Source organism: Catharus ustulatus, chromosome 3 (genome assembly GCF_009819885.2).
Source record: "Catharus ustulatus isolate bCatUst1 chromosome 3, bCatUst1.pri.v2, whole genome shotgun sequence".
Taxonomy (NCBI): Eukaryota; Metazoa; Chordata; class Aves; order Passeriformes; family Turdidae; genus Catharus; species Catharus ustulatus.
Window position 1 is genome coordinate 37,475,083 of NC_046223.1, and position 25,351 is coordinate 37,500,433.

At 41.2% G+C, this 25,351-nt stretch overlaps 1 protein-coding gene across 1 annotated transcript in view; it reads right to left on the bottom strand.

Annotated features, from left to right (window-relative positions):
- The window catches only part of RMDN2 (regulator of microtubule dynamics 2), a 179,558-nt gene that overhangs the window by 4,743 nt on the left and 149,464 nt on the right, over window positions 1-25,351 (bottom strand). The window contains exons 15-17 of the transcript XR_004417285.1: window positions 21,517-21,623; window positions 17,293-17,391; window positions 16,563-16,635 (exon numbers count right to left, since the gene is read on the bottom strand). The gene's annotated coding sequence lies outside the window, so the exon portion shown is untranslated. The remainder of the gene's footprint in view (window positions 1-16,562; window positions 16,636-17,292; window positions 17,392-21,516; window positions 21,624-25,351) is intronic.

Consider the following 25,351-nt stretch of genomic DNA (forward strand, 5'->3'; position numbering starts at 1 on the left):
AGATACTTTTCTTCAAGTTCTAAAATTAGTGTTGATGATTACTTAACTGAAGAAGTGTGTGTTGAGAGCAACACAAAACACTACACATCACTTGAGCAGTTTCCCAGTGTCTGTTTAGTCTGTCACTGGCCGTCATAATTTTTCTGTCAAATGTATCCACAAATAACTTTGCCAAACTGAGAAAATCCAACTTATTTATATTTTAGGAATAAGATTACTGGGCAATATGGAATTAACCAGAAATGTTCACTTCAACTTCATTTAAATACACGTTATTCAAAGGATTTATTCTATGAATTCACATTTTGTTAAGTGGTTTCTTGTATTTTGCCCTGGAAATGTTTCTGTTGCTACACCAACAATATTGCAAAAATCACTGAACCACAGACTCAATTAGACCCCTTTGCTGAAGCAGTGACCCTTCAGTGTTAACAGAAAGGTCCAGCTGGAAGTGAAACCATTGCATGTCAAAACATATCAACCACACAAATTTTATTAGTTCTTCTGTTATGTGATTATGAAGAGTCTCAGTAAATTCTTCTCTTTTATTCTTCTCATGAATTAGGCCAGTGAGTATCCTCAAAGTTATTGTGCTGTTTTCATCTGCTCACTAATGTGTTGTAGGTCTGTCTACTTGATAGAGTCAGGCTTAACAGTTTTCATTTGCGCTGCCAGTGGAGTGGTCTTTGCTGTTAATGATGTGGCCTGTTAAATTGCACTGGGGTTAGGATTTATCAGGAAGTCTGCAGTGGATGGACTGACAGCCTTTGTTTTCCAAACTGTTGATGCCTTCTATTGTGTTTTGTTTCAGACATTTAAATGAGAAGGGTCCTGAATGTTCTAAGTCCGTTTTTTCCTTTCAGGAAGAAAATGCATAAATGACACAAACAGCTTGTTTATTTTCCTTTCAGTAAATGTAACTGGATAAAAATACTTTACTGTTTCCATCCCTCTCATCTAAAAGGATTTTAAAAGTGCCTAACAACTTGATATCTGAGCTACTTTGATATATTTGTTATCTTTATCCTGATATTTTGTGACACATTCTAGTCTGTTTAAAAAACTGCTACTGCTGCAGCCAGAGTTGTATATTTATAGTTTTACACTGTATTTCTAAGCTGTATCTCAAAATGAAATCAAGCCCCTACTTTTGAGACACTTTACTCTCAGATAAATCTATCACAGTTTCTATTTCTATTTATTTTGAAAACTGTAGCCCTGTTTAATGGTGCTCTGTCCATACAAATGACTTTCCATTTGTTTTTCTCTGTAGAGCAGCAGTATTTGTACAGATTTGCAAGGTGAGAGGCATGCAAGAGATGTAGGCAAAACACAGAAGAAAACCCTTTAGCTTTAGGATTTGCATTTCCCACATTTTACAAGCCTTGGTAGTTTTTAGGTTGACTTAACATCATCCTTTGCATCTCAAGTTCTGTTACCAGTGAATGATGAGGAAACAAGATGCTTCTGAATGCTGAGTAACAATTTTCAAAAACTCTGCTAAGAAGAATTGTAATTGGTCTGGATTCTCCATTTGACACTATCTCTCATAATATGTTCATAGGTAAACTCAGGAATTGTGGACTGGGTGAGTAGACGATGAGATGGATCTGGATCAATGGCAGATCCCAAACAGTTGTGTCTGCTGGAACAAAGTCTAGTTGGAGGCTTGTCACTAGTGGTGTCCTCCAGAGGTTTATCTTGGTCGTCGATGGCCTGAATGAAGTGCCAGAGCAAGTTCAACTGGTTCACTGATGACACAAAGCTGGGAGGAGGGGCCCCAGAGGGCTCTGAAGCCATTCAGAAGGACCTTGAAAGACTGGAGAGATGGGCAGGTAGGAACATTCTGAAATTCTGCAAAGGGACACGCAGGGTCCTGCCCGTGGGTAGGAATAACCCTGGGCATCAGTACAAGCTAGTGAAGAATCTGTTGGAAAGCAGCTCTTTGGAGAGGGACCTGGGGGTCCTGGTGGGCAACAAGCCATCCACGAGCCAGCAGTGTGTCCTTGTGGCCAAGAAGGCCAATGGAATCCTGGAGTGCATTAGGAAGGGCACTGCCAGCAGCTCAAGGGAGGTGATCCTGCCCCTCTGCCCAGCCCTAGTGAGGCACATCTGGAGTGCTGAGTCCAGATGTGGATGACTCCTCAGGACAAGAGAGACATGGAGCTGCTGGAGTGGCTCCAGAGGAGGGTAACACAGATAATTGAGGCACTGGAGCATCTCTCCTAAAAAAGAAAAAGCTGGGGGAGCTGGGGCTGTTCAACCTTGAGAAGAGGCACTGAGAGGGGAGCTCATTCATGTCTGTGAGTATCTGCAGGGAGGTGCCAGGAGGATGGAGCCAGGCTCTGCTCAGTGGGGTCAAACAATAGGACAGGAGGCAATGGGCAGGAACTGATGCATCGAACATTCCACCTGAACATGAGGAACATCTTGTCAGGTATCAGAAGGTTCATGCTGGCATAAAACATTTTAAGGATATTAAAAAATAGGCCCCACTGTTTCCTATTTCTATTTCCTCTTCAGAGGGACCAGTGCTGCATTTGAGTTTGTACATACTTGCTCTATAATGGGGCTTGCTTATGAAAACATTTGGGGTTTTTCTCTGTACTGCTGAGTGTTAAGTGATGTCCTTAAGGAGACAGTGATGCTAATAAGCTATTCTTTGCACAATAAAATTTCAAATATATTTCAGCGTAGCTTTTTTGATTGATAATTTAGAAGTGAAGAAAGAGAAAATAATGGGAATCATTTCTTGATTACAAGCAGCCAGTGTTTGGAGTACAGTTGAAAAGAAACTCCTATCAATTTGGTATTTAAAAGCACACCCTCCTGATTACACTCAGAGTGACTCATCTAACTTTCTTAAAATATTTGCAGCCCTTTTAAATACAGTAACAATTTAAAAAGAAGTCAGTAACAAAGATAATACAATTAGTACTCTGCTAGAGACCTCATTCCCACTTGCAGTGTTTCCCCAGCAGATGGCACTGGAGGTTGCTAGATGTAGATTCAACCATAGTTTGCTGTTGTTTTACTGTTGGCAATGGTTGTTTGTTTATTTATTTGTTCCCATGTTCCTTATTTTTTTCTTCAGGCACTATTTGAAAAATAAAACATACCTGGTACACAAAAATTAGGTCAGTGCAATCTTCTTTTTAATTCACGCTACTCTCCAGACATCTTAAATTATCATGAAATCTCATTTTGCTGGGCATTGTAAACATACTTAGCAAAACAGCCTTGCTTAGAAGAGGTTTTGATAGAAGTAGGTAATTATTATTTTAATTTTAAGCATGAGGATCTGTGGTGTATTTTGCAAACTACACAACAGACAGTTGAAAATAAGCATCATGGTCTGGATCAGCACCATCATCATGGTGCCAAATAAAATCCAGCTTTCCAAAGTATTGGTGCACTTGTGCTTAAGCTCAATTTGCTTAAAATCATGAAGGTGTTGGATTTTTTTAAGGAGAAGGAAGTTTTTCTCCTGCAGCTATTGCTGCAGTAGAATCTTTATGATTTCAAAAGTCTCCTGATGAGCTCCTCTTCCTCTAAATATAAGCACGGTGGTACAGTATTTCTACGACTTCATGTGAAGTATTAGTACATAAGCTGTTATCTTCCGCTGTGTCGTATTTTTCTCACTCTGTGGACTTCTTGTCTGTGCCCCTAGACCAGCAATTCAGGTTGGTTCTACAGTCAGCACCCCTATTCCTGTTTGGACACCTGAAGAAGTGGGCTGATTTTCCTTCACATGCCCAGTGGCACAGCGTTTAGCATCTGCCCCTGGCTACTGTCTTGGATTTTAGCACACGGTGATGCCTTTAAGTCCCTACCTGAGGAAGCCTGGCACACGGGCAGGGATTTCTGCTGTTTCCTCAAGGCTCAGCAGGTGGCAGCTGGGGACAAGTTTCACAGCAGATCCAGCCCACGGTCTGCAACAGCCCAGACGGTGCCCCATCCATCTGCAAGTGCCCCATCCCAGGCTGTCTCCTTCTCAGCCATCACACTGGAGCTGAGTGCACAGAAAAACTGACCAACACCTGCAGTGGGCTTCTGCATTTCAGTAATGTGTGCCACACGGTGTAGTGGGTTTTACACAGCACAGACTTGGCTCCCAATAGGTGCATGATGTGTAGACAGGATGGGTGCCCAACAGGCTGGTGAGCCATCTGCAGCTCCCAGACTGCCAGACTTCCCAGCAGCATGGCTGGACCTGCTGCTGCTCCTCCAGTCAACCAGAGCAGGGAAATGTGTAAGAATCCCTAGGGTTTGTCCTGACAGAATTTATAAGATGACAAAAAAAACATGCTGAGAGAATAAAGGGTGCTCCCACTGTGAGGTACACAAATACTGCTGTCTCCTTAGCAGAGACTCAGCGAAACAGTGACTGGCTAACAGTCACACAGCAAGCTTGGGGCTGGGACATGGCTCCAGTCCTGATATGTCCAGCCCTGCTTAATGGCCTTGGCCATTGAACATGACACAAAGCCTCCCTGAAGCTCTCCAAGGCCAAGAACAGCAGCATGGTGGCAGAGCCTGTCCATAAAATGAGAATAAATAGTGCTTTGGAGTGGCTCAAAATGTTCACTTGTACTCAGAACTCTTCTCGCACCTGAGAGCATGGCTGTACTGAAGTATTCCCACAGGAAAGCACCTCTGACAAGTACTTGTGAATTAGAGTACACACTCAAAAGCCCACATTTCTGCACTGGTTGCATCTTCTCCTAAAAGCACTTGGAACATTTTTGGGCTTTCTCAATAGACCTAGTATTAGAGGAAGTCTTTTTCAATGTTAAATAATATTATCAACGTTTGCACAGAGAAAATGCTCTTACACAATCCCCAGGATCTTCCCCTGATGCTCAGAAGGCAGGATGCTACCTTGTCTAAGTGACTGCCTGTTTAACACACACACACCGCAGCTGTGGGGAATATAATGATTTTAACAGATCTCTGTGCCTTAATCAGGCCAGAACTACATGAAATATCAAAACTTCGATGCTAAAAGTCTGGAATAGTGAGAATAAATGGTCAGTGCAGCTGAGTAATATGACTAATTAGGAATTTCATGCCTCATGGTTTATTTGTTATCCTCCTTTTGCTTTTCTTGCCCATCCACCTCCTGTCTCTTGTCTCACCCACTTTTCAGGATATGTTTGTTAAGCTCCCTTGGGTGACCAGTCTTATCACACATTTCTCCAGTATCTAGCATAAAGTAAGCACAGAAGATTGCCCAGTTTATCATGCCTAAAGCAAGCACAGCTAATAAGATTTTGTTTTAACAAATAATATTTCTTTATCGTGCAATGAAAAGCAAACCTCCTAAAACTTCAGTGCTTTTCCTTGTGCTGAAGACAGCAAATTTAGACTGTGGAAAGGCCAAAATCCAAAATGCTTACAAATTTCCACAGGTCATACCAGAGAAATAGCTGGTATTTGTCCTATCCTAACTTGTACTGTGGCTCAGACTCCAGGAGTGTTTTCACTGGAGCACACCGAGAAGACCTCTGTTAAGAGTAAAGTGTGTATAACTAAGAAAAGCAGTCAAAAAGTCTGACCTGCTGCTTGTGAAGTTACTGCTATCACATGGCCTTGACAAACACATTAACTACTGTCTTACCTCACTGCAGTGAAACAAAGCAGGAGTGATGTCCTCTCTTACAGATCAAAGTCAGTGGGAATTCCCTTTGAGCAAAAGTAGCAGCTGTTACTTGCATGAGGCTGAGGGATCATGTTTACCTGGAATTTCCCAGGACCCATAGCTTCTGGCAGGTATTTGTCAGCATGTAGCAGTTTGGCATGCAGAGGAACACAGTTCATAGTGTGTGCTTTAGCCTGAACACTGCTTGGAAGAAAGTGGAGAAATTCTGGGCACTGACTCCCAGGATCTCTGCAGGCGAGCACAAGGCAAGTGAGAATTACATCAATTCACGAAGAGGGACATCCTACCTCTTAAATGCAAAATTAATTCCCACAGCATGTTGTGATTTCCAAAATATAAATGGTTTCTGAAAGGATAAACCAGTCTGTGGAGGGCACATCCAAAAGAATATGCTGAACAGAATGGTCTGGGTACAGCTCACAACACTTTTCAAGACTCCATGTTCCTCTGCATGGCATCCCATTCTTTAGGGTCTCATCTGCTAACTTGCTGAGGGCACACTCTATCCCTTCATCTATGTCATTGGTGAAGATATTAAACAATGCTGGTCCCAGTACAGACCCCTGAGGAACACTGCTTGTCATGATCTCCATCAGGACACTGAGCCATTGACCACTGCCCTGGAATGCAGCAATCCAATAAATTCCTCATCCACTGCACCAGTCCACCCATCAAATCCATCTCTCTTCAATTTAGAGAGAAGGATATCATGGATGACCATGCCAAAAGCCTCACAGAAGTTCAGGAAGATGACCTATGTAGTAAACAAGGTAATGTTGATGATTGGAACTGGAAAAAAGACATTTAACAAATATTGCTTTAAAATAATATATTTCTATAAGTACACACTAGCAATTCACCTCTGCAAATGTGATATTACCGGACTGAACAACTTCTGATGGGAACTTTCCACTGGGTAGAATTTCTCAGTAAAGCTAAGCACTGCACAAGTGTCAGTGGAAAACCAGCTCTCACAAAGCAAGGGAAGTCTCTGTGAGACTACTAAGATTTCAACAGGCGAAAGCAATATCCTTCTGCTCTCAGATTTAAATTTAGGTTTGTATCTGTTTTAGGCAGAGCCTCAGTGACTCACCTATGTGATAAACACAAGTAAACACAGCTTTCAGAATGGGTCAGGTTGGAAGGAACCGGAGTGGCTCCTTTGGTCCAGCCTCTCTGCTCAAACAGGGCCTGAGCACATGGCACAGGATTTCATCCAGGCAATTCTGGAGTATCTCCAGTCAGAGAGATTCCACAACTTCTCTGGGCAATCAGTTCCAGTGTCAGTCACCCACACAGTAAAGATCTTCCTCATGTTCAGGTGGATCTTCCTGTGCATCAGTTCCTGCCCATTGCCTCCTGTCCTGTTGCTTGACTCCACTCAGCAGAGCCTGGTTCCATCCTCCTGGCACCTCCCTGCAGATACTCACAGACATGGATGAGCTCCCCTCTCAGTGCCTCTTCTCAAGGCTGAACAGCCCCAGCTCCCCCAGCCTTTCCTTTTTAGGAGAGATGCTCCAGTGCCTCAATTATCTGTGTTACCCTCCTCTGGAGCCACTCCAGCAGCTCCATGTCTCTCTTGTCCTGAGGAGTCATCCACATCTGGATTCAGCACTCCAGATGTGCCTCACCAGGGCTGGGCAGAGGGGCAGGATCACCTCCCTTGAGCTGCTGGCAGTGCCCTTCCTAATGCACTCCAGGATTCCATTGGCCTTCTTGGCCACTAAATGCATGTGACCCCCTGATTCTGTTCATTGTTACAGCTCTGGTAATTTCAATTTATTTTTTAAATATTCACATGGACCTTTTTAACCCTCCCATTTTCCTCCAGTGTTGGCAAATACTTTTCCACTGAAGTTTTTTCAACCACTTATTCCTAGATTATCTAGCCAGCTTTCCTAGGTAGTATATCTTTTAGGGTTAAATTGTATCAGAAATTTTCTGTATCTTTTTTTTTTTTTTTTTTTTAGGAAAAAATGCAGACTAACAAAAAATGGCTCATGAATTAGATCTGTCATTATAGTATCAGCTGATCAGCTGATATAGCAAGCCATCATTTATCTCAATAGGTGTTACTACATATATTGCAGCATAATGTGTTGAGCAGAAACAACAAAATTGTAACATAATTTCAGTGAATTATTTCTAGCATCAAGTATTGGCAGGTGCGTACATCAGCCTCTGTTTGGTGTGAGACTACATGCCAGAAGTTCTCTCAAAATATTTACACTTTCACTTATATTTTAATTTTCATTACTTGTTTGGTGTAACCATGTCAAAATTAGTTTCTGCAGACCTCTATAAAAGTGTACTAGTTCAATTTAGTGTTTCTTGAGACACAATGATTCAGCAGTAATGGCTTTTTTGCATACATGAAAATCAGTTTGTTGCTGCTGCCAAGCTAAACAAACTGTGGCCTGTCTCCAGAAAAAAAAGAAAAGAACTCCTTATTTGAACTCAAGACGTTGTTGTAAGTTTATCTTAATGAGGTGGTTACAGTCTTCAGCACTCGTTTTTTAATTATTTGGAGGAATCCTCTTGGTCTCAGTGAAATGGCATAGTAGGATATTTATCTGGGCTAGAAAAATCCAATTATCAGAAACAAGTGAGCAGCTTTTCTAAACAACATCCATTACATTCTGCAGGATCCCAGTTTTAATTAAAAGAAACAAAGCCCTGGTGTTCTGGGTACAAAGAAGAACTCCAAACTTTCCAGTCTGGTTCAGGCTCAGCTGCCAGTTCTGTTTTCCCCTGGCTTTATCTATATTCAAAGTCACACCAATTTAATTCCCAAGCAGTTTTTAATCACAGTTAATGAAATAGATGCTAACTGTTGCAGAAATGCACTTAATTTGATTTAAATAAGGTTTATAGTAGCCTAGTTAATTGAGTTTATCACCACCTTCAACTGGTATATATAACTTTTAAAACTGAATCAAAAGTGTCTTCAGATTATATGACTAAATTTAAATTATACAGCATAATTTGAAGGTAAACTATTCCTATGCTAGGGACCCCCAGTTTTGGGAGAAGATTTAGATAGCCAGAATTGCCATGGAAGGACCAAAAGAAGAACTCCATAAATCACCAGCTTGGGGCTGGGGATCATCAGGGCTGAGGTTTGCACTGAGAGCTGCCCTTTGTACTGTGAAACCATAGCTGGACAGGAATTTAATGTGTTATTAATACAATCACGATGGGCTTCAGTGAGTAACAAATTAAAGAGCTGCAATGTGTATGAAAAGGACTGGATAAAATGTTAAACGAAACCAGTGTGCCATGACAGCATAGCAGCAAAGACAATTGTCTTCTGTTTTATGCTCCAGAAAAAAAATGAAGATGTGCACATTAAATTATACCTGGCAGTGAGGAAATATAGTTCTCACTCAAAGGAGCAAGAGTTCTAAGTAAACTTCCTACATTGCAAAAGGAAAAATTCACTGATTCACTGATAAAAGAATAGTTCAAAGTGATGAACTGCCCTAATGGTGATAGGATACATTCTTCTGCTAAAACACAAAAATAATTTCCTTATCCCAGATGCAAGCAAATCTCATATTTTGAAACTTTTAACTAAATTACTTATTCTCTCACAGCATGTTGGTAATGTATCCTCAAACTCAGCTTAACACATCTACCCACAAACAAAGAGAGATCTTTTTAATAAGGATATCTATTTAAAATTAATGCTGTGGGTCACGAAAATCTAATCTGTTTTTAAAGAAAACTATCATCTGATATGATTAACAATATTTTTGCCCTTGTCTGTTCAACCACAAATGAAACTCAAATTGTTCTGCCTGTATTTGGTACTTCCCCTTTATCAGCAACTCTGCACACTCCTTTATATTATCCATTGGCATTGAAGCCAAGACACTATTCATTATTTTAAGAATCCAGCAGACAAGACAAAAATCCTACAGTGATATTGAATACAGGTAATTGCAGTGAAAGAAGTTCCACAAATAAACAACTGAGGAGTTTCATTTAGCAAACTTTGTGTGTCCGGAGACTTCACAGGGGCTAGCAGTATCACCCATTCATAGCCCAGGTCACAGGTGAAGCAGCTCCTATTTTATTTTGGGGCTCAGATCACCCAAGTGCCCACACTGATTATGTTTTCATTTGCTGCTGGGCTTCAGTCTAGAAAAAAAAACAACTTGTTCCATTGGTGACAAAGCCCAAAACTTTTTCTCTGAAAATCAGCAGCAGTGCATATTACTTAGCTAACTGTATTAATTAGCAGCTCCTAAAAGACATGCTTCAGCCTCAGCTCTCACTAGGCTGAAAAGAGCACACCTCTTCCTATGTCACTCACCCCACATCACAAGGAGGGTGGCCCAAGTGTTACATCCCAGGATGACATGTAGTTTTACAGGACTCCAAATCTCTGAAAGCTGCTTTTACCGTTCCTTCTTCCCTGCAGCATTAAACTTTGACTTGATTAGGAAATGTAAATGTCACAGGTAAGATCCAAGTTGGTGTCAGCTGGAGTGGGCCCACGTAAGACAGGGAAGAAGCTCTGCTGGGGATCAGCTGAGCATCTGACCAAGCTTCCATGGCAGGGATGTCTCTTCTGTTTCTTTTTCTCTCTTTCTCCTTTTCTCTCTCTTTCATTCCTTATTCCTCTTGCTTCCTTCTTTTCATTCCTTTCTTTCCTTCCTTCTTTCTTTCTTGCTTTCTTTCTCTCATTTTGTCTGTTTCTTCCCCTTTCTCTATTTCTCTCTATCCTTCTCTCTCTTTATTTTAATCTCTTTCTCGCTTCCGTATTTCCTCTCTTTCCACTCTCCTCTCTTTCTTTCCTCTCCTGGTCTCTTTCTTTGTCTCTCCACAACTGATATTCGGGTGTTTCCTGACTTCTGCAATGGCACTGCAGGAATTACCACTGCAAATCAGAAGAACTATGTACCAAGTCCACTCCCCTTTCCTGACAGCTGTCAACACCAGGTGTTGTAGAGGACAAGGAAGGAGGGACGCTCAGCAGTCCCCACCACGCTGTGGAGTGCTCAGTTGTGAACGCAGCAAAGAGAGAGGACACAGACTCCTCACACATAGATAGACTATCTCAGCTCTCTGGAATATTTACTTTTCTTAGGTAAGTACCTGATTTGATTTTAGGTTTTACTAATTCTGTCTGTCAATTCTATTCTTAAAGTTCTCTTCCAAACTGACATTCATTTTAGTGTTTCCTGTACATATGGTCTGTGAAAGTAGTGATCAAATGAAATTTTAAAATACCTTTGTGTCATTATTCCTTTACGAAAAGATGCTGAACTGATGTCTAAACCATACCTCACTGCATGTATCTGTATTATTTCACCTTGCATACACCTTCTCTTCAAACCATAAGGAATATAGTCATCTGTGCTTTTCTTTTGTATGACTCTTGATTACCTTACTATTATTCTTATTTTTTTATTTGTCTTACATTCTAATTGAGATTCTCATTATTGAACTACCTATTCTCAGTTCTTTCTTTTGATTTTTTTAGTTTTTTTTTTTTAATCCACCAAAAAAATTCTAAAATAACTAATTGCATGAAAGTGAGGGTAATGCAGAGGTTATTACACTGGAGCAATTCACATAGCTTGAACAACTTAGCATTTTCTGAGAATATACTTTGAAGCAGCTAAGTTTCATGGGAAAACGAAAAGAACTTAATTACACTGGAGTACAATGCTATGCTGTCACAGTTACAATCATATTTAATAGCAGAAAACTGTTTGATAGTTTTCATCTTAGAAATAATTGAAGTGTTACATCACTTTTAGAAACAAGCAATTTTTTTAACTCCTTGTTTATAAAACAATGCAATCTCAAGTCTAACAGTTTGGAAAAGATTTGAGAATACTGATTACATCTGGGAAACAATTTGGAAAATTTGGCTTCCAAAGAAAACTCTGAGGCTGAGTTTGACTAAATTATTTTTAAAAAGTAAGAGATGTCAAACCAACATTGTGCATTCACCGTGAAGACAACTGTGCTTTCATTTTTCCTGTCCAGTGAAGGAATTGAGAAATCACTAATTCACACAGTTCTAGTCTTTTTTCTCTCCAGTCTAATATGCACGTAATTTAAGAAAAACTACATTAAGCACAAAAAAAGCAAGTGAGTAACTCCTACAGTATGGACTGCAGATAATTCAGAAGGATATGGAAAGTGGTATCCACCTGGTGCTTTTAGATAAAAGCACATTAACAAAATAATTCCTCTCTTTCACTCCCACAACATCTTTATAGGGTGACAGGGGCCTTTAGTAAGGAAAAAAATCCTTGAGAAGCACTCTGTTCCTCCAAAACACCTATTTTGATGAAGAGAGAAGTTGTCATGACAGCATTATTACCAGAATGCTTTTTTGCTCTCCTCACGCTCTCATGACTTTCCCAATAATAGGAAAGCTAACCACTACCTGAATGAATAATGAAAGACCCCTATGGCCACTTGAAGAATTAGACTGAGTAATCTCCTGAGAAAAGGACAATTTATGTTTGAACCTTTTCATCCTAGCAAAGCAGCATGATTTTTCAGTGTGATGATGATGATGATGGTGATGATGATGATGATGATGATGATAATGATGACCATTATTACTATTGTTTCATTCACATTATGGCCATGCTTAGAGGTGCTGCAGGGGAAACAGTCCACAGCAGGGGAGCCATCATGGTCACCTGCACCCCAGGGCAGGCATGTCAGAGTGACCCAGCTGGTGTCTGCTCTTGAACTGCACCCAAATTTCAGAGAAGCCGAAAACCTTCCCTCCCTTTGTTTAGGAAACTGCAGTGAGGATTTCTTAGCTGCTGGAACACCCAAACAATAAGGCTGGCTAATGCACATACAGTGTATTTAATTTCCCGTGGGAGTGTTGCTGCTTAAGGGAGCATTGTACAGGCAGATATGGCAGAGGTATGGCCAAGGCTAATTTAATTTAATTACAGTGCCTCATTACTGATGAACATCCATTCCAGTCCATGAAAGGTGTAGGCTACTTTATAGAGGGCCTTGTGCCTCCCATTTATTTCCTCCTGAGTTTGATCTTGCTAGGTATTTGAACTAGATGCCATCAGGCAGCAACAAATGCTTACTGTAATACAATGAAGGAGCAAGGTTAAGCAGGAGGTGGAAAATGTCTGAAACAGAACCTTAGCTAAACAAGAAAAATTGAAAGAGTAAAGTCTGCAAGGTGTAGATGCATCCATCTCTCTATATATATATGTGTGTATAGACAGACATAACCTATATAAATGGACAGATTCCATAATCAAACATATTTTATTTTTATTACTTCCTACATCAGAGCTGGGTTTTCTTAAAGCACTTTGTATTTCTAAGATCACTGGGTGTTCACAGTGGTCTTTTTCTTCAAGACCTTCTTTTCACAATCAGACCATGCCACTGGTAGGGGTAGGAGAACACTTCTAAGGAGTCACTCCTCTTCAGGGAGACTTTCTGTCAGATGTATTATTAGTAGCGAGAATAATTAATATTGGAAGGAGTGTTTTTGATTTAGCAATTGTAATTAAAAGCAGGAGGCTGCAGTAGCAGCAGCAACGCCTTGAGTCTCCCTAGCACATTGTCTGAAGCAGTCCATGTGTTTTATCACTGTCAGCAGAGGCAGGCAATGGAGGAGTAATCTGGGGAATAGAACTGCGCTGAATGGGGTGAAGAGGTTTTGTACAGCAAGTAAGGATTTCAGGAGAGTATTTGGTATGTCACATGAGTCTTACCAGAAGCTGTAGGTGAGCAGGTTTGAGTGGATATATGGCAAGGTAGGTTAAAACTAGCTGAAAGTGATTGAACAGGATGTTTTACAGACCTAGTAGGACAGGACCAGAGAGGCTGGAAGAGAGAGGAGGAAGCAGCTCGTAGCCAGGAGCAGGCACTGCCCAGAGCAGCATGCATGAGTGCTACTGAGCTATGCCCTGGTTGGGTGCACACAGCCACAGCCAGTGGGGAGAGGACACCATGGTGTCTGAGGGATGCCCAGGAAAGCAAGTGACTGATCCAGAGCAGCTGTCAGTGCAGAATGAGTAGGACCTCACCGGTGTCAGTGTACACAACAGAGACCAGGGAGAGGAAAGACAAGGAAGCCTCCTGAATTATAAAGTCCCCTGCAGCCTTTCCACAACAGATGATTCTCACTTGGATGCATGGGAAATCCGTGTCCTGTGTTGAGAGAATGAGAAAGTGATTTTTCACATTTGGACATCAGAGGTGGCATATAAGACAGTGCCCTAGTCTCTCTATCACTAGCATGGAAGGTGAGAAAAGTCTGAGTTTCCAACAGGTTTTGCTCAATACACAGAGGAGCTCTGCAATCCCTGGTACTGTTCTTGCTTATTCGATGGCAGCTGGTGCCTTTCTTCTCACACACCTTCTATGTCCTCACAAGCCACCTCCTGCCACATCTTCTGGCTCTCTGCAGTTACAAGGTGGGCATCCATCTGACAGAGACTGCTCACCTTTTGTGTGAGGCAGCAAAGTTTGAAGCAAAAAAAAGGCAAGTTTCTCATGTGGGAGTAGAGTGATGTAGGGACTAAGCAAAGGGTTGAGGTTAAAACTATGTCAACATTCAGTACAGGATTCCAGATTTGGCTAGAACTCAGGGAAAAAAAGAGAATTTATGACCTGTGGAAGAAGGGGCAGGCAATTCAGGAGGACTACAAGGATGTTGGTAGCTTATGCAGGAAGAAAATAAGAAGGACCAAAGATGAGCTAGAATTCAATCTGCCTGCTGCTATAAATGACAATAAAACATGTTTCTATCAGTATATCAGCAACAAAAGGAGATCTAAGGAGAATCTCCATCCTTTATTGGAAGAGGGGGTAAACACAGTTACAAAGGATGAAAAAAGAGGTGAGGTACTTAGTGCTTTCTTTGCCTCAGTCACTAATACTAAGGACTACCCAACTGATCAAAGGGTACCCAGCTTGTTGAACTGCAAAACAGTGATGGGGAGTAGAATTAAAGTCCCCATAACCGAAGGGGAAATGGTCAGTGACCTGCTACACTAGTCAGAAATGAAAAAGTCTACAGGGTCAGATGGGATCCATCCAAGGGTACTTAGGGAGCTGGCAGAACTGCCCACCAAGCCACTTTCTGTCATCCACCAGCAGTTTTGTCTTATCAGGGAGGTGCCACTTGACTGGAATTTAGCAAATGTGATACTCATCAGCAAGAAGGGTCATAACCGGGATCTGGGGAACTACAAGTCTGTCTGTCAGTCTGACCTCAGTGCCTGGGAGGGTTATGGAGCAGAAGAACAAGAATGCATGTACAGGACAGTCAGGGGATCAGGCCCAGCTAGAACAGATTTATGAAAAGCAAGTCCTTCCTGACCAATCTGATATCATTTTATTTCAGGGTGACCCACCGAGTGGGTGAGGGAAAGGCTGTGGATGTATTCACATGAACTTCAGTAAAGTTTTTGACACTGTCCCACAAAGTTCTCCTGGAGAAACTGGTTGCTCATGGCCTGGATGGGTGCACCCTTTGCCAAGTGAAAAACTGCCTGGATGGCTGGGCCCAAGGAGTGATGGGAATGTAGTCACATGCAGCTGGCAGCCAGTCACAAGTGGTGCTCCCCAGGGCTCAGTGTTTGGCCCAGTCCAGTTTAATACCTTTATCAAGAACCTGGACAAGGGAATCGAGGGCAGCCACAGTCACTTTCCAGAGAACAACAGGTTTTTTGGCAGTGGAGGTTGAACTGTATCTTAGCTACCCCAGGGAACAGGGTGAAACTGAAGATGGGAGCCTGCCCTTTTATCCTGGGGAAGCAGAGGTACAAAGGGCACTAGGAGGAGGTGGGGGTCCTCTCAAGCACTGGGAAGCAAACCTACAGCCAGACACCTTAATGGGTATTTGACTTTGGCAACTTGTGCATCCCTTTCCTGAAAGTCAGAAGGAGATGTACTTGCCTCGCCCTTTTCCTGGTTTGCTGGCAAGTTTAGGATGAGCTCTCCCCTGGCAAACCCATTGCTCATAGTCAGCAGAAAACCTTCAACTACATAAACTAGATACCCTGCTCTCTGAGTCATTAGCACCACCAACTTTAGGAGTTGAGTAAGTCATTAGTTTCTTCCAGAAATATCATTTTCCCCTGGTAGTTCTCCAGACCAATGTTGCCAAAGCCTTCCTGCATGGTACAGGTAATACCCTTTCTCTTTTATGTTCATTTGAAGTTCCCAGGACAAGCTGTTAGCCAGGTATGTCTCCCTGGGCATGACACCAGCCAGTAGGACCAAAACTTGCTCAGATTCTATTTCCTCCCTCAAAGCCTAGCTCTAATCCTCAGGGAAAAAAAATGCAAAAACCCAAACCAACTTCCCCCCTCCCTCCCCACAAAAAACCCCAACAAAAAAAAAAAAACAAAAAACCCACAAACAAGCAAACAAACAAACAAACAAACAAACAAACAAAAACCACCAAAAAAACCCCACAAAAACCCCTGTTGTCCATTTTACAGTATGTTTTCTCATCCCTAAACAGCTGGAACATTAAGTCCTTCTGCAAAACCCACACCACTACATACCAATGGCACATAATTAAATAATAGTTTCAGCTTACAAAAAACAGGCACTTAGAGCACAGAACCATTTTTTCCCTCTAAAGCATTTGTCTTCTTCACTGATTGTGCAGGTTTTAGGAATCTCAATCCTTTTTAAAAATTCACACACAGAAATATGTGAAAGGATCTGCAAAACACATAGTGTTTTGTTACAGTACATTCTCAGCGGTCTTAAAACACTGACACTATTTTTTAATGACTGTCCACAAACAATTCTTCAGCTCGTCTTGGCCCTAGGTAAGACAGGTAAAATGGGAGAACTTGATTCTCTTTCTTAGTATATTTTTAAGCAGCATTTGAAAATTCATAAATCCTTTCCTTTCACTCACCACAATCCTCCTCTTCTTTACTTCTTCTTCTTCTTAACACTGTCTTGCTGGAGCTTGGGGCTGACCTTGGCTCCTGAAACCAAAGGCAGGACTCTTATGATCAGGTATTGACCAATAGATAAGAAAAAATATCCTTAATGTTAGTGTTTGAATACTCCTCCTAAGGAAACATGGCTGTTTCCCAGTTAAAAGAGACCATGGCCACATGTGGGTCATACCTGGCTTCCACTACAGTTTGTGGGGATGGATTTTCTCAAATATCTTCGTTGGTCCTAGTTCTGCAATAACTGGGTTTCATTTAATTTCCATGGATATGAGGATTTACCCCAAGTGACTTCTTGCAAGGGATTGGAAAATAAGCTCATGTAATATAAAAAGTTGGAAATGCATGCATTTTGGGTACAGTTCTTCGCATGCAATTTCATGCCAAATGCCAGTCCAAACCTGCCATTACAGCTTCTTACATAAATGACATTTAAGAGTATGAGCATTAACGGGAAAGCTACAGTCACATTAAAGCACAGTACTTATAGTCACACTCACTTTCTCACCAAAAGAACCTAAAGCATGTTTTAAACAGACATATCACTGTTTCCTCACATCATATATTTAATTAGAACAGATAAATCAAATTACTTCCTTTGCCTGTACACATAAAATCCCTGTGTAATTACAGAAGAGAAGGCCATCCTGCAGGCCATTTTGTGGCATTATAAATGTGCTGATTCACCTGATCTTGAGCCAAGCTCCACTTTAATCTTCCGAGTCTTGTTTTAATTTGAGGAACAGCCAAACACACCCAGTTGGGTAGTAGAGATCAGGTTTCCCACTATTCAGTAAAACAGACAAATAAAATAGTTACGTACTTTCCTGAAATAGGTGTGGGGTTCCTTTTTGGTAGGAAACTGTTGTAACCCATAAGATCCATAAGGATTTAATGAAAAAAGAATAGGTGGGGCAGGGAAGATTGATAGGCAATATCTATTACACATTTTTAAATTAACAAGCACAGAACTTTTCTTTGGTTTGTTGCTTTAGTTGCTACAGTGTCTCCATTGCCCTCAGTACTAATTGTTCCTGATCTAAGTTAGTACAAATAACAATGGTAGCAGGAATAGCGACAATGATGATAATTTTCATGATAATAACAACTTTTCAGCTGTGACTGCAAACAGCATCCCAACTAGTGACCAACAGACTTGATTATGGTTTCAAATGCCCATCACAAATCCAGATAGAAGAGCTGCAGAGAGTAGGTGATGATACAGCTGGCTTTCTGGAACAGCATGACCTGTGGACTCCTGTTCAGCACCTGAGATCTTTGATTCCCATCTGTGCTTGAGCAATGGTCTGTCCCTGAGAGAAACATCCAGCTTTGGTGTGGAGACTCCAAGTGCTGGAGACTTTCACAACTCCACCCATTTCAGCAGCTAATTATGCCCCATGTTAAATCTGGCAGCTTCCAGCTTTTAGAAACCGTATCTTGTCCTGCCTTTATCTGTCAGATTAAAGAGCCCCACAGTTTCAGGTATCCTGACACCCCCTTCACATACACACTCAGATTCTGATTGAATTCCCTCTTCCCTTTCTCTCCAATTACAGTAATTTCACGACTATAAGGTACACCTTTTTGACTAAAATTTTGGTCTGAACCCAGAAGTGCACCTTATAGTCCGGTTGTGTCTTGTATATGGACGAAGTTCAGAAATTTGCCAACCCGGAAGTGCGAGCTGCGAGCCGAGCCAGGACCCGCGGGAGCTGCGGCCGCGTGGGGGGAGCCAGGAACTGCAGGTGCCACGGCTGCTGGGTGGGGGGGACTCCGGGACCCGCCACGGCCACGCGGTGGGAGCTAGGAGCCGCAAGCCGTGCCAGCCGGCACTGGGGGTAGGCAGGAGTGCTAGGGCCTGCAGCATGGGGAGGGCGCCTGGGGCTGCATTTAAAGGCTACACCGATCTGTGAAAAATGTTTGCAAATTGAGCACCTGCCAGTAAACTCCACGACTGCGCGATGCCATTACTAATTCGTTACTTTGTTGCGCGTGGCACAGCTCCTCGCTGAAAAAAAAAGTGTGCCTCATAGTCCGGTGTGCCTTATAGTCATGAAATTACTGTAGTTAAATGTATTGTGCCCATCAGCCTTTCTTTCCCCAAATCACTGCTCTCTCCCAGCTCTTTGCAGTTGGCCCCAGCCCAGAGGCAGGCACTGATGGCAAGAGGATTTGCCATGGCTCTGCCCTCCTCTCCCACCCCACACACCTGGTGAGCTCAGCATTCTGTGGCCCCCAAATATACCCCCTCGGGCAAGGCACCCTTGACACGGACACCCTTCGGTATCAACTTCCTGAGCACCCACAGAAATGATGCAGACTCCCTGGTCCAGGCTTTCTCACTACTTGGTTGCTCGTATCACAATGAATGAGCCAGAGTGTGCTTTTTTTCTTCTCTGGCCTTCCTTAGTTTTTAATTCCCATTCCTCTGATTTTTATGCCATCTGCAATTGTGTCCTCAGTCAGCCAGAATCCTCTGTTTCTTCCATATCACTGGTGAATTCCAGACAGGCTTTTCATGTGACTCATTCCCCATGAAACACATTTTACCAAAATCTCCTGTGGATTGGTATTTCCTCACTAACTCTTTGTGATTCCTTCAGACCTTCAGTTAAAACAACTGGTGATTTCTTGACCACTGTCTTTTAGGCAGTGACTGCAACAGGAACAGAGTCAACTCCCCAGGGATTAAGCCTGCCTCTGATTTCTTACAAGCATTCTTGCTTTACCTTAAAACATTTTCCCCCTTTTAATCAGACATTGAATCTTGGAATCCAGTCTTTGCTGGGAAATTTTCTTCAGCAGATGATGGTGTACATGTGAGTGCCATGGGGCCAGCACGTTTCCACTGTACTTGGGTAAACCTGCTTCATGAATATCCTTGCTGTGTGCTCTACAAAGAAGTTTTGGGTAGCCTGGAGGTGGTCAGCTCCAACAGAGAGGTGCTTTAAAGTGAAGCCACACCAGACCTTGCAAGCAGTCTTTTTATCTATTTTCTATAACTCTAATATCCAGAAACTGACCCAAGTCCTCTATGATCAGTTCTATGGTTTTGCTTCTCATTTCAGTAGAGTTCACATAACTTTTTCCCCTGATCAGACACAAGCCTCAACCATAGTTGAAAAGCAGACAGACCCATGAAACTAAGAAAGAAATCCTGGTTGAACAAAACAAATCAGAAGTATCAGAAAAAATAATCAAAAATAAAATGTTTATGTTTATATTTACAGATAATATTGCCCTTTGCTGCCTAAAGGAAGGGACAGACTAGAAATTGCTAGAGTTCATTAAATCTTCTTATTATCCTGCATATTCAGTGGTAAACACTGAAGAATTGCGGTCTCAACTTATTTCAGGCTATCTTCCAGACTAACTCACAGGACCAAGGTGAGCACTGACTTTCTAGCCAATGCAGTCACTCTACCCAAGGCTTTTTAGAGGTCCAGAGAAGAAAGAGAACTGAAGCTTCCCTGGGAGATAAAGCTGAAGCTCATGCAATTTCAGAACTGGCAGATGGTGAAGGCTCCCTTTGCTTCTGCTGAAGGCTGGATAACCACACAATTGTACTACAGCAAGGGCAGTGAAGACGCAGAATACAAAGCATTAATACAAAGAGAGAGTATTTGGTGACAGTGCCATAACAGACAGACAAAGGAAGACAAAACCAAAACAGAAATTCTCTGCAGCACAGAGATAGAGGCTACTCAGTCTCGGGAGCAAGTGGATAGTGAATGGTGAATGAATATGTAAACATGACATTTCTGCCTGAAGACCTGCAGTCAATGTCCTCATTTCCTCAATGAACAACTTTCTCCTCTGGCCATGGCTTTACATTTGAGATATAAGTTGCCACTATTTCAGTGTTCCTAAACCCATAATGAATCAAAAGCAAACATCACAGACATGAACACATCCTGTACTGCCTGGTTGTTGAAGTGATAAAGAAATCACTTTCTTTGGCAGTATCCCATGCATGTCGGAACTCAGTAATAGAATGTTTTGATCTACCAGCCTGCTATGTTGACATACTGTAACAAAAAGTGCTTCCACTCAGCCAAAACCACATATCTTGGCAATCTGCAGCCTGAAAGACAACAAAGACGCAGTCTAAAAACTTGGCAACTGTCTTGGCACGCTACACCTTGGGATTAGTGAGTCAGTCACGCTATGCTGGCTCTGATTTTACCATAATGCAATAACACAATGGGAAACTCTGGAGTGTTGGTCCTCAACACATTGTCTCTGCTGGCTTTCAGGAGCTGCTTCAGAAGCAAGGTAAATCCCTGAGCTAGGAAGTTATGTTTCTTTCCATAATCCCCTCCTGGTGAATGAAAGGTGTTAAATGGAGGAAAACACTGCTTACTGCAACCCCCTTACTCTTACTTGTCTGCTCTCTACTGCAGGTGTTTTCTGAGACCTGAACCATTGCACCATGAATATAACACTTGCACATCTTTTTTTAAGCACTAACCAACACATTAAGAGATCAGAGACCAGATTCAGCCAGGCATCCTGGAGGCAGATTACCAGAGGTCTCTATGCTTGGTGCAAAGACACTGCACTGGCATGTTTCTAATGTGATACTATGCTGGAGGAGAGCAAATGAGAGAATATGAGAACAACTTTGGGCTATTAGGAGGGTCTGGGGCAATCTCCAGCAGGAGGCATTCATCAAATATAATGTCTTGTGAATGGACTGAAATACCAAATTAAAAAGCCATCATGCTAATTGAATAGACAGAGAACTAGTTAACACATTGGTTAGTTTTGTTAACTCTAACACAATGCTGAAAATGACAGAGCCACGTTAATCTCTGCCACTTCAGGATCTGGCCTTACTCTGCAGAATGATATCTGTGAAAACACTAAATCAGTGTTTGAGGATTTCAGAAAATATAAAGAACCTACCTTAAAAGTCTTATAGCACAATGAATTTCACCTCTTTAGGTTAAAACCAGTGAATAAAGGGGGTGCCATTAAAACAGTGCTGTTAGATGCAAAAATTGGTTGTTTCACTGTGGATGAAAAAAGGAAAGAAGAATTTATAGGAAAATCAGGTAAGTAAATATGATGTATACCAGGCAAAATAACAGAAATGTTCTGAAGGTCACATCTAGTAGGCATATGGATGAATACAGCATATTGATGAAAAGCTGTAGAGTTTCTGCAAAGTGAAGTCATATATCACAAACTTCCTTGAGTTATCTGAAGGTAACAAATGTGCAAACAAATTAGATCTCACTCATAATCTCTAGCTGAGTTTCTAGAAAGCATTTGAAGTGGGTCACTCATAGGAGACTCTTAAAGAAATCAAACTGATCTAGAAAATAGGAGAAAGAGAGACTTTTCAGGTGGAAAAAGGCTGTTAGAAGTTAAGGATTAATAGTGGGAATAATGTGCTGGTTGTAAAGATACATGTCTTCTTACTGTCTTTTCTGCCATACACAAAGTATACTCACACCTTCCTCCCCTCACCTTGAAAACTGGGATCAGTCAGCTACAATTTTTTTCATTTATTTATTTTTTTCATTTATTTTTCCTTAAGAATATAGTACTGTAGATATTTTCCCTTTCCAGTGTCACTTAAGAGGGAAACACTGGCACCACTGAAGAAGGAAGACAGCAAGAGTACCTGTTCTGGTGACAGAAGATCAGATATTGTGCCTCTGTTTGGCAAGGACTTGGCAAACAGTAAACCAGTGATTCTGCATTCAATACCAGCAAGAGTTCTTTTACAAGCAACTATAAAATCAGTTCGGAACTACTTAGAAGACATCAGCAAGACTGAAAATAGTCAGCATGGGGATCTGTTCTTCAGAGAAGAACATTCTCTGAATTGGTGCATAAATTAGAAGCATTAGGTCCAGGTATTTCTTGACTTCAGTAAGGTTTTAAGTAGCATCACATGATACTCACAAAAGCAAGTTAACGGACATTGATATAAATAAAATGCACCCAACTGGTTGGAAACAGAGTTTGAAGGAGCACACCTCGGGAATTTGGTGTTTATCTTCATATGTGCTCCTGCAAGGGCCTTTCCTGAGCAAAGCAATCAACATTTCAGTGAACAGCTGAGAGGACACAGAAGAGTGGGCTGAAATGTGACACACCATGCTGGAAGGACCAGAATTCAAGCTAATTGTGAGAGATCACAGAGAGCAAAACCCAAACGATGATGACATTCAGAAACGACAGTGCATGGTGCAGTACTTGAGAAAGAAAAATCAAGCATGCAAATAAATGCTTGGTCCAAAAGGAAGGCTGGGGTTTGAGGTTGATTCTAAGCAGAATATGAAGTAATAATTTAATGCTGTTAATTCATCTCAGCTGAATAGCAGCATCATGCATATCTCAGAGCAGATAATGACAGCTTTCTTCTCTTTCCTAGAAAAGATCTCAAATGCCACATTGTGTTTGGTCATAAAAGACATGGAGAAACTGGAGAGTGTGGGTTACAAGACGTTGAAGCACTGACATTGAGAGAAGATTGCTCTTGCTCATCACAGGCACAAGCAGGTTTGGGGAGTGTGATTAGATAGCAATCTTCTGATGGATTGCTCTAAAGGTAATTTGAGAGAAGACTGTGATAAACTTGTCTCCACAGTTAATCAGAGAAAATAAAAAGAAATTATATAAATTTGCAGCAAAGAAGATTTAATTTATATGCTGGGGAAAACCCAACTTTTTGATAGGAGTCCTGAAACAGTAGAATAGACTCATTAAGCATTCTGATAGTTTCAGTTGTACAAATCCTTTTAGGTAATGCCTAAATGCAGTTCCTCCTTTCTCAATAAAAGGATTTTACATAGATCTTCTCTAAGGGCTCTTCCAAACACCATCTTCTGACTCTACAATTTAATGTTTAAATAGTGAATCTTTGAAGTTACAGATATATCCACATATATATATATACACACACACACATATAAACTCACTGGATTTTATCCACACTCAGATTTAGTCAACTTTGTATTCAATAATAGCTGGCCTGCATGTTGCATGCTTCACTGATGTGTGTATTACTGTCATGATATCTGCTGTTGTCAGCTCTGCCAAAGAACATGCTGACCTTATATGCTTTACCAACAATTTTCCTACCATCACCAATAAATGAGGAAACAAGTAGGTGATGATTCTACAGTATCTGCTGTCCATGTTGTGATACTGCCTACAGGCTGTAACTGAAAATCCACTGAGTACAGCCCATGTGAATCACTGTTACGAGCCATTCAGTACATTTACAGCTCCATGCACCCCTATAAAATCCCATCTTGGTTGCCAAGAACATGTCTGTAAGATTTAAAGATTTTTTATTTTTAAACTACCGAGGGGGAACAATAGTTTGACAAAAAATAATTCACAGATGTGAAGTTTTCCTCAGTATTTTGTGAAAACTGGTAAGAAACCTGCTGATATACTGTGTGATATCATACAAATAGGAAACAAATGTCTTCTGAATGAAAAGATAAATTCTAATCTCAGTCATTATATGCTAACTTTTTCTTCACATTAATATGTTCTTTGATTTTTAATTTTCTTTTTTAAATGACACTGCTTTTATTGCTGATTGATTGCTACAGAATATTTTGTGTAAGCCAGGGTTTGTTTTTTTTTCCCAGAAGTAAATGTGAAGTAGTCATTCAGTGAAAATATAACCTCATAGTATAAAAGAAAGCTTCTTAGGTTTTTAGAACATTTACCTACCTTAAAGACCATCTGTACACAGGTTGTGTGTACTACTACCATCACCATTTATTCACCCAACACAGAATTTCTGGTTTCCTCTACAGGCCAGGCTTTGTAGAACAGGCACAGAAGTATTACCTGTAGTATCTCTGCTTGTCCTGTGTCAGATCTTGTTAAAAATGGAACATCACCTCATTCACAGACCCTAAACATTGGCCACAATTAGGAGGTGGCATCTAGAGGATAAAATGCTGCTCTCACACAAGCACACAGTAACAGAAGGAAGAAAAAAACTACGACTGAAGGAAAACAATTTAAAGTATCTTTCAGATAAAAACTGACATGTGTGCTAGAATTAGAGGATGCAAAAACAGTAGAAGTGCACAAAACTAGAGTGATAATAATGAGAAAACAACCAGTAATATATGGTAAATTCATTTCTTTCATTGCTCTCCTGGTTGTCCTAGAGCAGAAATCTTTCACTAAAGTGTAATGTTAACAAAGTCAGTCAGGCCTGACCTAACACCTCTTTGATTTAATGTGTCATAGGAGACAGCAACAGCAATTTTCAGCTGACTGCTATGGAAACAGTAATTTTTTACGCAGATGTGCTCAGATGTGAAATTTTGGGTTTAGGTGGAACAGATCCAAAATTCAATGGTTTTTCATGGTATAAAACCTTCTGTCTCATTTTGGCTATACTTATCATTTTGAGATTTTGTATTAATCCCAGTCTGTAAACCAGAGCAACATTAGTGAGTATGAAGCTGAGAGAACCACCCAAGCAGCAAGAGCTGTCATGAAAACCCAGACAATCACATTTTGAGCAGTCTTGCTTTATTTTTGTCCATTTCTGGCTAAAGAGATCAGGCGAGTAGATAAAATCTTGCTGGTCTCATGACCTCTTGTCTGCAGCCACTTTCCAGAGGAGAGGAACTTGTCCGTGAAACATCTACAGAGCTGTGTGTTATGAATGAGTAACACTATTTTATCCCTAGAATCATTCAGGACTTAGCATGAGAGTCTTTAGATCGTTTTGTGCCATTTCTTTCCTCTG